The sequence below is a fragment of the Eutrema salsugineum genome, unplaced genomic scaffold (assembly GCF_000478725.1).
Source record: "Eutrema salsugineum unplaced genomic scaffold, Eutsalg1_0 scaffold_3, whole genome shotgun sequence".
Classification (NCBI taxonomy): Eukaryota; Viridiplantae; Streptophyta; class Magnoliopsida; order Brassicales; family Brassicaceae; genus Eutrema; species Eutrema salsugineum.
This window is the reverse complement of record NW_006256756.1, coordinates 16,093,983-16,105,777: the sequence shown is the minus strand read 5'-3', so window position 1 is coordinate 16,105,777 and position 11,795 is coordinate 16,093,983. Positions and strand designations below refer to the sequence as shown.

Here is an 11,795-nt window from a genome sequence, read left to right as displayed (position 1 = left end):
CCTGGTATTCTTCTACGGTTTTTAACTTTATGTCTACACTACATTGGTTTTAAAGGTTGGTTGTTTATCCTGAATTAAACTAAAACTTAAAGAAAGCAAATAAATCTATTCTAGAAAGCAAGTAGAAAAATCGAATGGAAAGCAAGTAAAGCAAGTAAAATATCGAACTAATGCAATTGAAATGCAGATCTAAATAAGCAAGTAAAAATCGATTGGTTTGTAAACTATGGCCAAAAACGCTGAGCTTTTGGGATCTCTAAGGGATCATAATCGGTTTTAACTGTAAGGTAGATAGATTGGGATTGACGGATATCGATATATAGGGTTCTAGAACTAGAGTATGGCGGTATGACTACGTCACTGTCGTGATCATAACCAACTGTTTCTCGCAACCCTGACCAGTAGGTTTCCACTCTGTCCCTGGAAGGGAGAGAACGCAAGAGCTGCACAAGACTCGTCAATACTCAGGAAAAATTGCCTGTTCATTCTAGGGCTGATACTTAATGAAAACTTTCGCAACACTATCTATCTAGATCAGATACTAGGTGATCAATCAAGCATACATGCAATGAGAACAAGAATAAACAGAGAACAAAGTTGAAATCCTAGATCTATAAACCTAGATGTCTTAATCGATTCTGAGAGCCCCTTTCGGGAACCCTAAGCCCAACTCGGGATCTACTCAGACATGGCTGAGGTCGACATCATCATTGGTTTTAATAAAAGTAATCAAAAACAGTAAAGAAAAAAGATGAAGAAAGCTTCTCTATTGAAGAACTCGGACTTGAACAATCTTCTACAAAAATCGCATAAAAATGGCTAAAGGAAAAAAGGTTTATGTAAAGTATGACATGTGGTGTCTAAAAACGACCTAAATGACAAGTATTTATAGTCTTCAATACTCCATGGTCTCTAGGGTTCCAAAATTTAGGCTGAGAATGACTTTGGACTTCAGAAATATGGGCTTTAGTTTTGAGTTAGCCGGCCGCGGTCGGGAGTGACGTGACCGCGGGGAATAGGTGGTTGGCTGCGGTCAGGAGGCTTGTGACCGCGGGAAATGGGCTGTTGGCCGCGGTCGCGTGACTTGCTAGCCGTCTTCGAGAGGCACCGGGGCTAATGGAATATCTTGAGATCCAACCGTTGGAATGTCTCCAAACCAAGTGCATTTGAAAGCTGGTTGATTCTTCTATAAGTTGTCCAATTTTGAGGATGATCAGACGGTGAAAAAGTCTTCGTCTCTCCATGAGAATTCTTACGGTCTGCATTTATCCAAAAGAGTCTTTTTGTTCCAATTTGTGCCTCTTTATCTCAAATTACCTGAAAAGTCTTTTAAAATCCGAAAACATAGAAATCCTTTGAAAACCTTTGAAAATGGAGTAAAAACACTTGTAAAAGACATTAAAGTGATCCATAAAAATGGTCAAAATCTGGTGTTATCAACTCCCCTAGACTTAGTCTTTTGTTTGTCCTCAAACAAAACAAGGGCTAAATCTTGGCGAGAGGTTTGAAAATGCAGGAACTAAACAAAATCTCAGAGACCAAACTTCTAGACCAATATCAATCAGTATGCATCAATCGGGAAGAGCGTAGAAAATTCTCACTAGCAATACAGGCATAACTAGTCCGTTAATCCGTTATTCGGAAATCTATGCACTAAGATCTAACTTCCAGTCAATTAGCTCTTAACATTCATTAAAAATCTCGGTGGTTCTCATCAAAGAAAGTCTAGGCAAGGCAATCTAGGCTAGGTGTCAAAAAGGGTTATTCTAGGGGTAAGGCTTAAAGTGTTTACGGGTTACCTGAAGGTCTGGAGGATGCAGGATATTATGTAAAACCGCAAGAGAGAGTGAAGCTGTTGGTATCTACAGTTTTCGGTCACTTTCTTTTTGCCATCGATTACTGGTCTTCTTCCTCAGGTTCTCTCCTAACTCCCCCAGACTTAGATTTTTGTAAATCTTTCAAAAACATAGCTCTATAAATGTTTAGTAGTTGCTTCTTGCTTCACAAATTTCGACAATCTAGGACTCATTAGGCTTTTTATTTCCCTCTCTCTTTTCATTTTTTTTTTTTTTGAAGAAAGGAACACCTTTAGATATAGAGTCTTAGAGAGCAAAATTACCAGTTAAAATCTGTCTTGTAAAGGTTCATGAGGTTTCTGATACTCTTCCTTCCCAATTCCACTCAGTCTCCTTTGTGAGTGACTGAAAACTGCGTCGCTCCTCTTCTCTCCGACATTTTTGCACATATCTGCTGATATAAACTAAAGAGAGAATGCATGAGGATTGAAAACAGGGGTTTTGGGTTGAGGGTATGGTACCAGATAAAGATAAACTGGTCATCTAGGACGACAAAGAGTGGTAAAAGTGAGGGTAAAAGACGTCCTAGATGTGTCTGTCGATGCCTGCCTAAAATCAATGATGAGAAAATTAGATGTCAATATTAAAGTCAAATAAAATGAGCTAGTATATCCTGTCAGAAAGAATATCCATGAATAGAAGTCCTCTGGTGGGAGTTCGTATCATCATAGTTTTGTGTCAAACATTCCTGAAAAATACTCAATGTCGATTAGGTTACATATTAAAATTTAAAAAGTGCTTGAAATTTGAAAGCGAAAGCAAGAAAATGATTAGAACGGATAGACATCCTCCCCCAGACTTAAATCACACTGTTCCCAGTGTGAAAAAGTTGGTGAGAAGATGGTGAATAAAAACGAAATAAAATAAGATAAAAGAAAAGAAAATGATGATAGAACCGTGATGGCAGTGAAGTGCTGATCAATCACTCATCCTCCGATGTGTCTGCTGCGAACTGGTGCTGCTCCTGTAGGAAGGTGACAACGCGCTAAAAGCGTCGTCCCTGTCTCTAAACTCTGGGCTCCAGATCAGGATGTGTGTGCGATGATGTAGATGATGAGGTGTGGCCGGTCAAAACAGATGGTTGAAAGTGAGCACGGACCGCAGCTGCATCGCGTTTTGCCTTGGCCACCATGTATTGGCCAATGGTGAATGGTAGACGAGGTACAGATGGCAGAAAATCATCGGGTTCCGGAGTCCATCGCGGACGTCCTCCGTTACACAATCTCGGGACTGATGGTGAAGGAAAGCTGGCTTGGTGCTCCTCAGTGCCAGTGCAATACTTGTAACCAAACCTGTCTGGATCGAAAGCGGCACGAGAGATAGTGTGATCGCGAGAGAGATAAAGTAGGACATACCAGACATCAGGAACTGGATCATCAGATGAAAAATCGAATCCTACAGCCTGTAGTATCGCTGTAATAGCACTCCCGTAAGCTGGAGTAGCGTCCTCGCAGCCATGTAAATCATGCTTCACCTTTACCATGTTCTGTGCTATGATCCTGGCAAAGCAGGCAAGTCGTGGGTCGTCCATAAATGGCATCTGAAGTGTAATGAGCTCGTTCTTCAAAACACATCCCATGTTGGCTCTAGAGAAAATCGTGTGTGCTAAGAGTTTGTGCACAACTCTCACTGCAGGATGAGTAAGAAGGGCTGACTTGGATCTCCCGCTATCATAGACTCCATGACCCATCTCTCTCCACAAGTTAAAATCGGGTTCATCTTCAAGGTAAATGCCATCGGTGTATGGAAGCTTAAGAGCCTCGCAAAGTTCAGAAATGGTGAGCGAGTAAGGCTGTCTGCGCATAGAGAATGACAAGATGCCATCTGATGCTCTGGGGTTCCTCCTCTTCGTGTGGTGGAGTGTAATAGTTGCTAAGAACTCGCGGACTAGCTCATGATAAGTTGGAAGGTTCAGTTCCATGTAGGGTCTTAGCTTAAGTGCATCGATGTACCAGATTACATCTTCTCTGATCCCAAGCATCTCAAGTGTATGATAATCAATGCAAGGCGTGGGTTTGATGTTAAGCTTCTTGAAACATCTTGCATACTCCACTCTCGGGTTTATCTCCTTGCCAATGTATCGAATCTGTGGTGGCTCAGGAGTTGCTCGTGTTTCTCTTGAGTGCTGGAGCAATCTCATCACATAGTTTCTTCTTCTCGGTCTGGCTTGGTTCAGCATGTACTCTCCTAGAGTAGCATCATCGGGAATGTCTATAGAGCTGTCACCAGTGCGACGGCTTCTTCGGGATCTGGTTTGTTCCATTTTTCTGCAAAACGAATTGATTCTTGGAAAAATAGTGAATATGGATGCTGATTTTAACACATTAAGATCAGTTATACTAATACTAGTATTAATTAAAACCATCAGCAAGCAGAATTGACATTAAATCAAAGAAATCGAGTAGTTCATGACTAGATTACGATTTTTGATGTTCTCAACATAGAAATCTTCTAAAAATCGGTTTTAATGAGCAATTTCCATGTCAAATCTATTGGTTACCTAATACTAATCACTAATCACACAAGACTTAATCAGATTCATCCATTTTGCTGTTCCAACTCGATTTTTATAAAGCATGTAGAATCCAAATTTCAAAAATCTCAATTCCTCTTTAGCTAGGTGTTAAAATCGATTTTTAGATAACCTAAAAGGAAAATCTATTGTTCTTAAGCTATTTCCACTATCAATAAACCAAGATTTGGGCTTTTTAAGAAAACCCTAAGTTCTAAAATCAAGTAAAAATGGCGAGTTTGAGCTTCATACCTTGCTGGAAAGAGAGATTTGATGACAGAATTGAAATAAGCTTTGAAAAGGAGTGAGGTTTGAGCCAAGAATCTCTTAAAAAGCTTAAGAATTGAAAAAGTGTTTTATCTCCTAAATCTCCAAGTCTTTTGGAAGAGAAGGGAAGCAAGAGTTTTGATCCAAAAAGTGCATTTCCTTTCTTTAAAAAGCGTTTTTGTAGCAAAAACGGAAAATTTCCAAGAATTTTTAAGTTTACGGGAACTTACCTTTCTTGTCTTGGACGCAAGGAAGTTTTAAAACTTACGGAAAATCTTAACAGGCTTTACCGGGAATACTCCAGAAATCACCGGAAACTCCGGGAACTTTCGAAAAGCGGTGGAAATCCGCATTCTCGTCTCAACGACCAACGGCCGCGGTCAGGAGACGCGCGACCGCGGCGATTAAGGACTCGGCCGCGGTCACATTCACTGTGCCGCGGTCGATGCTCCCTTGGCCGCGGGTCGGTTGGTCATGACCGCGGCTCTTTCTCATGCGGCATTTGTCCAACTTTCTGGTCTTTGCCGGGCTGAGCAGCTAAAAATCTACCCTTTTCTTCTTGGTTTTTCTAATTTTCTGAATTTTTTTTGTGTTTTTGTTTTATATAATATCTGAAACTTAAAAGGAAAAGAAAACATAAATTGTAAAAAGGAAAAGAAAACTACAAGAAAGAGTACCTAAATGGGTTGCCTCCCATTAAGCGCTTTTGTTTTAAGTCGTTTAGCTCGACGTAGGCATGAAGAATCAGGCTGATTTGAATGGCACTCCACTTGATGTGCCTTTATCACTTCCGGTCGCTGGAGGTTTTACTTCTTCTTCTTGAGGAGCCGTCTTCTTTCCTTTACTATTCTTTCGGACTTTAACATTGTTTAAAACCCTTTTTGTGTTTTCGATCAGCTCCTGGATTTGGTCTTCACTAGTTTCTGTTGCATTCGGTGGAATGATGATCTTGATTTTTGCAAAAGCGTTCGGCTTCTCCTTTTCTTTCTCTTTTGGCCAGTTTCCTTTGCTTGGAAAATCATCCAGGATAGTCGGGTAAAACCTTCTGCGATCTACATTGAGGAAAACAGCATGCTGGTTTGCGTGATCGATTACTGCTCCTACGGTAGCTAGGGATGGTCTCCCGAAAATGAGTGGCCTCTCCTTGTCTTTATCCATCTCCAGGACTTGGAAATCTGCTGGAACAATCTTGTCTCCCACTAGAACTTGTAGATCATGAATCGCCCCTTCAGTATATTTTTGAGATGAATCTCCAAAAATAACTTTGACTCTCGATGTCCTTAAGATTTTTATGCCCAATTTTTCAGCAAACGTCTTTGACATGATATTGACATTGGCTCCGGAATCGCACAGGCAGTCTGTGAACTTGATTCCTGAAATGAAACATTGGAAAACGAAACATCCCGGATCGTCGGCTTTTGTAAGCCTTTGAAATGGTGATCATTGAGGTACCTTAAATGGTGGCGGCTTGGCATCGACATCCTTGTAAAGTGGTACAAAGATTGGCCTCTTCCATCGGTTTTGGCCTCTTCTTCGGACAATGTGGTTATGGCGTTGCAAAACCTCTTAGGATTATCTTCAACTCTTCCTGGAAGAACTCCACTTTGCCTCTTCATAGAGTCGGCTGTTTGGGCAACTTGCACGTCTAGCTTTTTGATGTGCGAAGATAAAGCTTCAAACTTCCCGTTCAGATCATTGCACATGCAGTCAAATTTCACGTTCATGTCTTTAGATGCTTTTTCGTTCGTCATAACGAGCTGTTGGATGGACTGTTCAAGTCTATCAATTTGTGAAGCTAGCTGGTGCGTCGTGACTCCTTGCTGTTGCACAAATTGATTGTTAAACCCCGTTCCTTGGTAGTTATATGACTGTCGCAGTTGATAAGCTCCTGTCCCTCCAAAGTTTCCACCTTGGAACTTGTTTTGGAAGGATTTTTGCTAAGGTGGGTAGTACTGATCTTGAGGATTCTCCACATTTGGATTGCGGTAAGAGAGATTGTTGTAATTTGCATTCCGGAAGTTGTTGTTGATATGGTACTAGTGCTCCTACATAGTTTACCTCTTCTTCTTGAAAGGCTTGATTAATGTGGTCGATATCACTAGGTCCTTCATCTTCTGCGCCATTGTTGGTCTCACAAGCATGGATTGGACGATTGTTGCTCTTCAAAAGCTGGCTCATCATGTTCTTCAACTCGGTTATCTCCTTGTTGTTTGTTCCAGTTTGCTTCGTCGAGCGATCGTACTCAGGACAGTCATTGCTATTGGCTTGAGCCAAATTTTCGATGAGGGCTCTTCCTTGAGCTATCGTCTTTTGTCCAAAATCTCCATTGCTAGTTGTATCAAGTGAAAGTTTGTATTTTGGTTGCAAACCTCGGTAAAATGTGCTCAGCAGGCTTGATCCAGGAAATCCATGGTGAGGGCAATCACGCTCATACTCCTTAAAACGTTCCCAGGTTTCATAGAAAAATTCAGTCGGTCCTTGTTGAAAGCTTGAGATCTTTGTTCTCAACAAGTTCGACCTTGACTTAGTATAGAAGTGATTCACTCTATACTAGTAATCGATCCTGCAGGCAAAGATTTCAACCAACGGTGAGCTTTGTCTGCTAATGAAAAAGGGAACAACTTACACTTTAAATAGTCTGCTGGAACTTGGTTTGTTCTCATCATGCTGCAGATTTCTTCAAAGAGCTCGATATGGTCCTTTGGATGTTCAGAAGGAACTCCATGGAATTGGTTTTGTTTCACCAATGAGATGATTTGAGGCTTGACTTCAAACTTATTCCGGTTCGGAAATGGAACTTGAATTGCAGATCGGTTCTGAAAATTTTGAGTAGGTGCATCAAAATCAGATATGCGATGGTTTCTGGCTTGTCTTCGGTGTTGATTTGCTTGCTGAACAGGGCAGTTAACGCGTCCATTCGGCTGCATTCCTTGGTGGTCACCATTGGCTGCATTGATGGGTGCATCAAGGTCTTCACGTTCTTCTCTCTCGTGGTTCTGGTGGTTTCTCGGAGGAACCTCATTCTCCTCTCCATCTTGTCGAGCATGATCACCTCCTCTGTGATCATTCTCTTCATTTTCTCCATGTTCGGACCCGTCTTGGTCCATATTTAAAGCTCGGTTAATAGGATCTCTAGGCTGGTCATCGTTGGCCATTCCTTGCGTTCGTCTAAGTCTTCGAAGTTCTCTTTCGTGTCTGTCTATCTCATCTAGAATTGGAATGTTTTCTACAGGTCTGCGCCTGGTATTCATGCAATTCAGAGAAAAACAAAAGAAGGGAAAGATAATTCAGCAAAACTTTAAGAAAGAACTAGAGATCAGGTGTCTAGAACAGAAGTTAAAACAAGGAAAATAACAAAAGGCAGCGAAACAAATCCCCGACAACGGCGCCAAAAACTTGATGTGTGTCAACTGCGTGAGGGAACAAGTTTTACCCTTAACAAAAACAAATGAAAACCGCAAGTGCACAGCTAATCAGTAGTAGTATTTAGGGATCGAATCCACAGAGATTAGTGTGCCTTGTATTCTTCTACGGTTTTTAACTTTATGTCTACACTAGATTGGTTTTAAAGGTTGGTTGTTTATCACGAATTAAACTAAAACTTAAAGAAAGCAAATAAATCTATCCTAGAAAGCAAGTAGAAAAATCAAATGGAAAGCAAGTAAAGCAAGTAAAATATCGAACTAAGGCAATTGAAATGCAGATCTAAATAAGCAAGTAAAAATCGATTGGTTTGTAAAATATGGCTAAAAAAGCTGAGCTTTTGGGAACTCTAAGGGATCAAAATTGGTTTTAACACTAAGGTAGATAGATTGGGATTGACGGATATCGATATATAGGGTTCTAGAGCTAGAGTACGGCGGTATGACTACGTCACTGTCGTGATCATAACTAACAGTTTCTCGCAACCCTGACCAGTAGGTTTCCACTCTGGCCCTGGAAGGGAGAGAACGCAAGAGCTGCACAAGACTCGTCAATACTCACGATCTCACCGCAGGTAGGTGTCCACTCCTACGGAAAAATTGCCTGTTTCATTCTAGGGCTGATACTTAATGAAAACTTTCGCAACACTAACTATCTAGACCAGATACTAGGTGATCAATCAAGCATACATGCAATAAGAACAAGAATAAACAGAGAACAAAGTTGAAATCCCAGATCTATAAACCTAGATGTCTTAATCGATTATGAGAGCCCCTTTCCGGAACCCTAAGCCCAACTCGGGATCTACTCAGACATGGTTGAGGTCGACATCATCATTGGTTTTAATAAGAGTAATCAAAAACAGTAAAGCAAAGAGATGAAGAAAGCTTCTCTATTGAAGAACTCGGACTTGAACAATCTTCTATAAAAATCGCATAACAACGGCTAAAGGGAAAAGGGTTTCTGTAAAGTATGAAGGGTTGTGCCTAAAAACGACCTAAATGACAAGTATTTATAGTCTTCCATACTCCATGGTCTGTAGGGTTCCGGAATTGAGGCTGAGAATGACTTTGGGCTTCAGAAATATGGGCTTTAGTTCGGAGTTAGCCGGCCACGGTCGGGAGTGACGTGACTGCGCGGAATAGGTGGTTGGCCGCGGTCGGGAGGCTTGTGACCGCGGGGAATGGGCTGTTGGCCGCGGTCGCGTGACTTGCTGGCCGTCTTCGAGTGGCACCGGGGCTAATGGAATATCTTGAGATCCAACCGTTGGAATGTCTCCAAACCAACTGCATTTGAAAGCTGGTTGATTCTTCTATAAGTTGTCCAATTTTGAGGGTGATCAGACGGTGAGAAGGTCTTCGTCTCTCCATGAGAGTTCTTACGGTCTGCATTTATCCAAAAGAGTCTTTTTGTTCCAATTTGTGTCTCTTCATCCCAAATTACCTGAAAAGTCCTTTGAAATCCCAAAACATAGAAATCCTTTGAAAACCTTTGAAAATGGAGTAAAAACACCTGTAAAAGACATTAAAGTGATCCATAAAAATGGTCAAAATCTGGTGTGATCATGTGTTAATCATGTTTAGTGAGTAATCATCTTTTAAGCTTCTAGGTGTGTAGATTATGGTGCTTAAATGTTTAATTTACGATTTTTAGGTTCTAGATTCCCATTTCCTTTCCTTAGTTAGCTGCTCTTAATGCTAGATCTCTCATTATAAGCTTTATCTAGAACTTAGGCATTTCTCCACCCACAAGGTGTTTGATGAAATGCCTGAATGAGCTAAGCTAAGGGTTTATGCCTTTTTCATCATGAGAGTGATAGTTAAATGCATAAATGACATATTAGAACTGTTTCTTAATGCTCATTGATTCATATTTCACAAATGGGAATTTGGTTTGAAAGTGGATTAGTGTAGAGATTAATGCCTTCATGAGAGGATTAATCTATATTAGAGTTCTAAGTTGATTGGAATTTGAGATCATGTGATGCTTGCTTTATCTTTCTGTATAAGATTCAGTGTTTCTTAGCTCTTATTTTGATGCACAAAGAGGCTGTTTGGTCATGTTAGACTTGGAACCTTATGCTTGTTAATTGCTTATTCATCTAATGGGAATTAGTCTTGATTTGGTAATTAACAAAAGGATTTTTTTTTCATGAGAATGAATTAATCTGATTTGGAAGTCTAGACTAAAGAATTTCAAGTGTTGCATTGTTGGCTTAGCATCATGAATTCACATTTAAAGCATCCTGATCAATGACCACATCTAGAGGTTTAGCTTTCTCTTATTTTGAATTTGAGTCTTTGTTTGTTTGTCTTGTTTGCTTGTTTAATTCTTAATTACTGCTTGTTCTTGTTTATTTGATGTTTTTAGATCACTTAATCACCAACCTGTTTCTTTAGACTTGGATTAAGATAGACCCTCATTGTCTTAGTGTCTAGAATCTCTCCATTTGGATTGACTCTCAAGTGCTACAACACATGAGGTTAATGGACCTTAGTAGGCTAAAAAACCTAGTATCATGCTCCAGTCCTTCCTTGAGTTGCTCACTGTTCTTTCCAAGATGACCTCGATCTGTCTGTTTGAAACCTCTACTTGGCCCCTGGTCTGAGGGTGATATGAACTAGCTATCTTGTGCTTGACACCATGCTTCCTTAGCAATCCCTCTAGAGTCTTGTTCACAAAATGAGAACCCCCATCACTTATCACTACTCTAAGGAACCCCAAACCTTGGGAAGATGATGCTTTTGAAAAGCTTGACCACCACCTTAGAGTCATTGGTTGGGGAAGCAACAGCCTCAACCCATTTGGAAACATAATCCACAGCAAGAAGGATGTACTAGTTCCCATATGAACTCACAAAAGGACCCATGAAGTCAATAACCCAACCGTCAAAAAGTTCTACTTCTACGATGGGATTTTGGGGCATCTCACTTCTCTTGGAGATGTTTCCTTGTCTTTGGCACTGATCACAGCTTGACACAACCACCTGAGCATCTCTGAACATTGTAGGCCACCAGAACCCTGATTGTAACACCTTGGCCACTGTCTTGAAAGCTCCTAAGTGTCCTCCATAAGAAGAACCATGACATTCATGTAGCACTGGTTGCTTCTCTTCCTCAGCTAAGCATCTCCTATACAAGTGGTGTTTGTTCAGCACATACAAATAGGGTTCATCCCAATGATACCTTTGCACCTCTTTGAAGAATCTCTTTCTTTGATAGGCGTCCTGTTCAGGTGGCTTTACACTACAAGAGAGATAATTAACAATATATGCAAACCAAGGTAAACTCCTCTCTCTTATAGCATTAGCATGTTCCACCTCTAAGTAAGACTTAACAACCATTAGATGCTCTTCAGGAAGTGAGTCATCTAGAGGGACATCTGATTCCACTCTCAGCCTAGAAAGATGATCAGCAGCTCCTTTCTCAATGTCTTTCTTGTCTTGCACTTCCATATCAAATTCCTGCAAGAGAAGAACCCACCTCAAGGGTCTAGGCTTGGCATCCTTCTTAGTCATGAGATATCTGAGGGGCATGATAAGTGTACACAACAACTTTTGAACCCACAAGGTAGCTTCTGAATGTATCAAATGCAAAAATTATGGCCAACATCTCCTTTTCTGTTGTTGCATATTTCTCTTGTGCTGAGTCCAAGGTCCTGCTTGCATAGTAGATCACATGCAACTTCTTATCCTTTTTCTGACCCAAGACTGCCCCACTGCATAATCTGAAGCATCT

General features: G+C 40.8%; 1 non-coding gene across 1 annotated transcript; it reads left to right on the top strand.

Moving 5' to 3' along the window:
- Nucleotides 1-7,039: 7,039 nt before the first annotated feature.
- LOC112085812 lies at nt 7,040-7,144 on the top strand. Its single transcript, XR_002899103.1, has one exon. It is a non-coding gene; the product is annotated as a small nucleolar RNA R71 (small nucleolar RNA).
- The last annotated feature ends 4,651 nt before the right edge of the window (nt 7,145-11,795 follow it).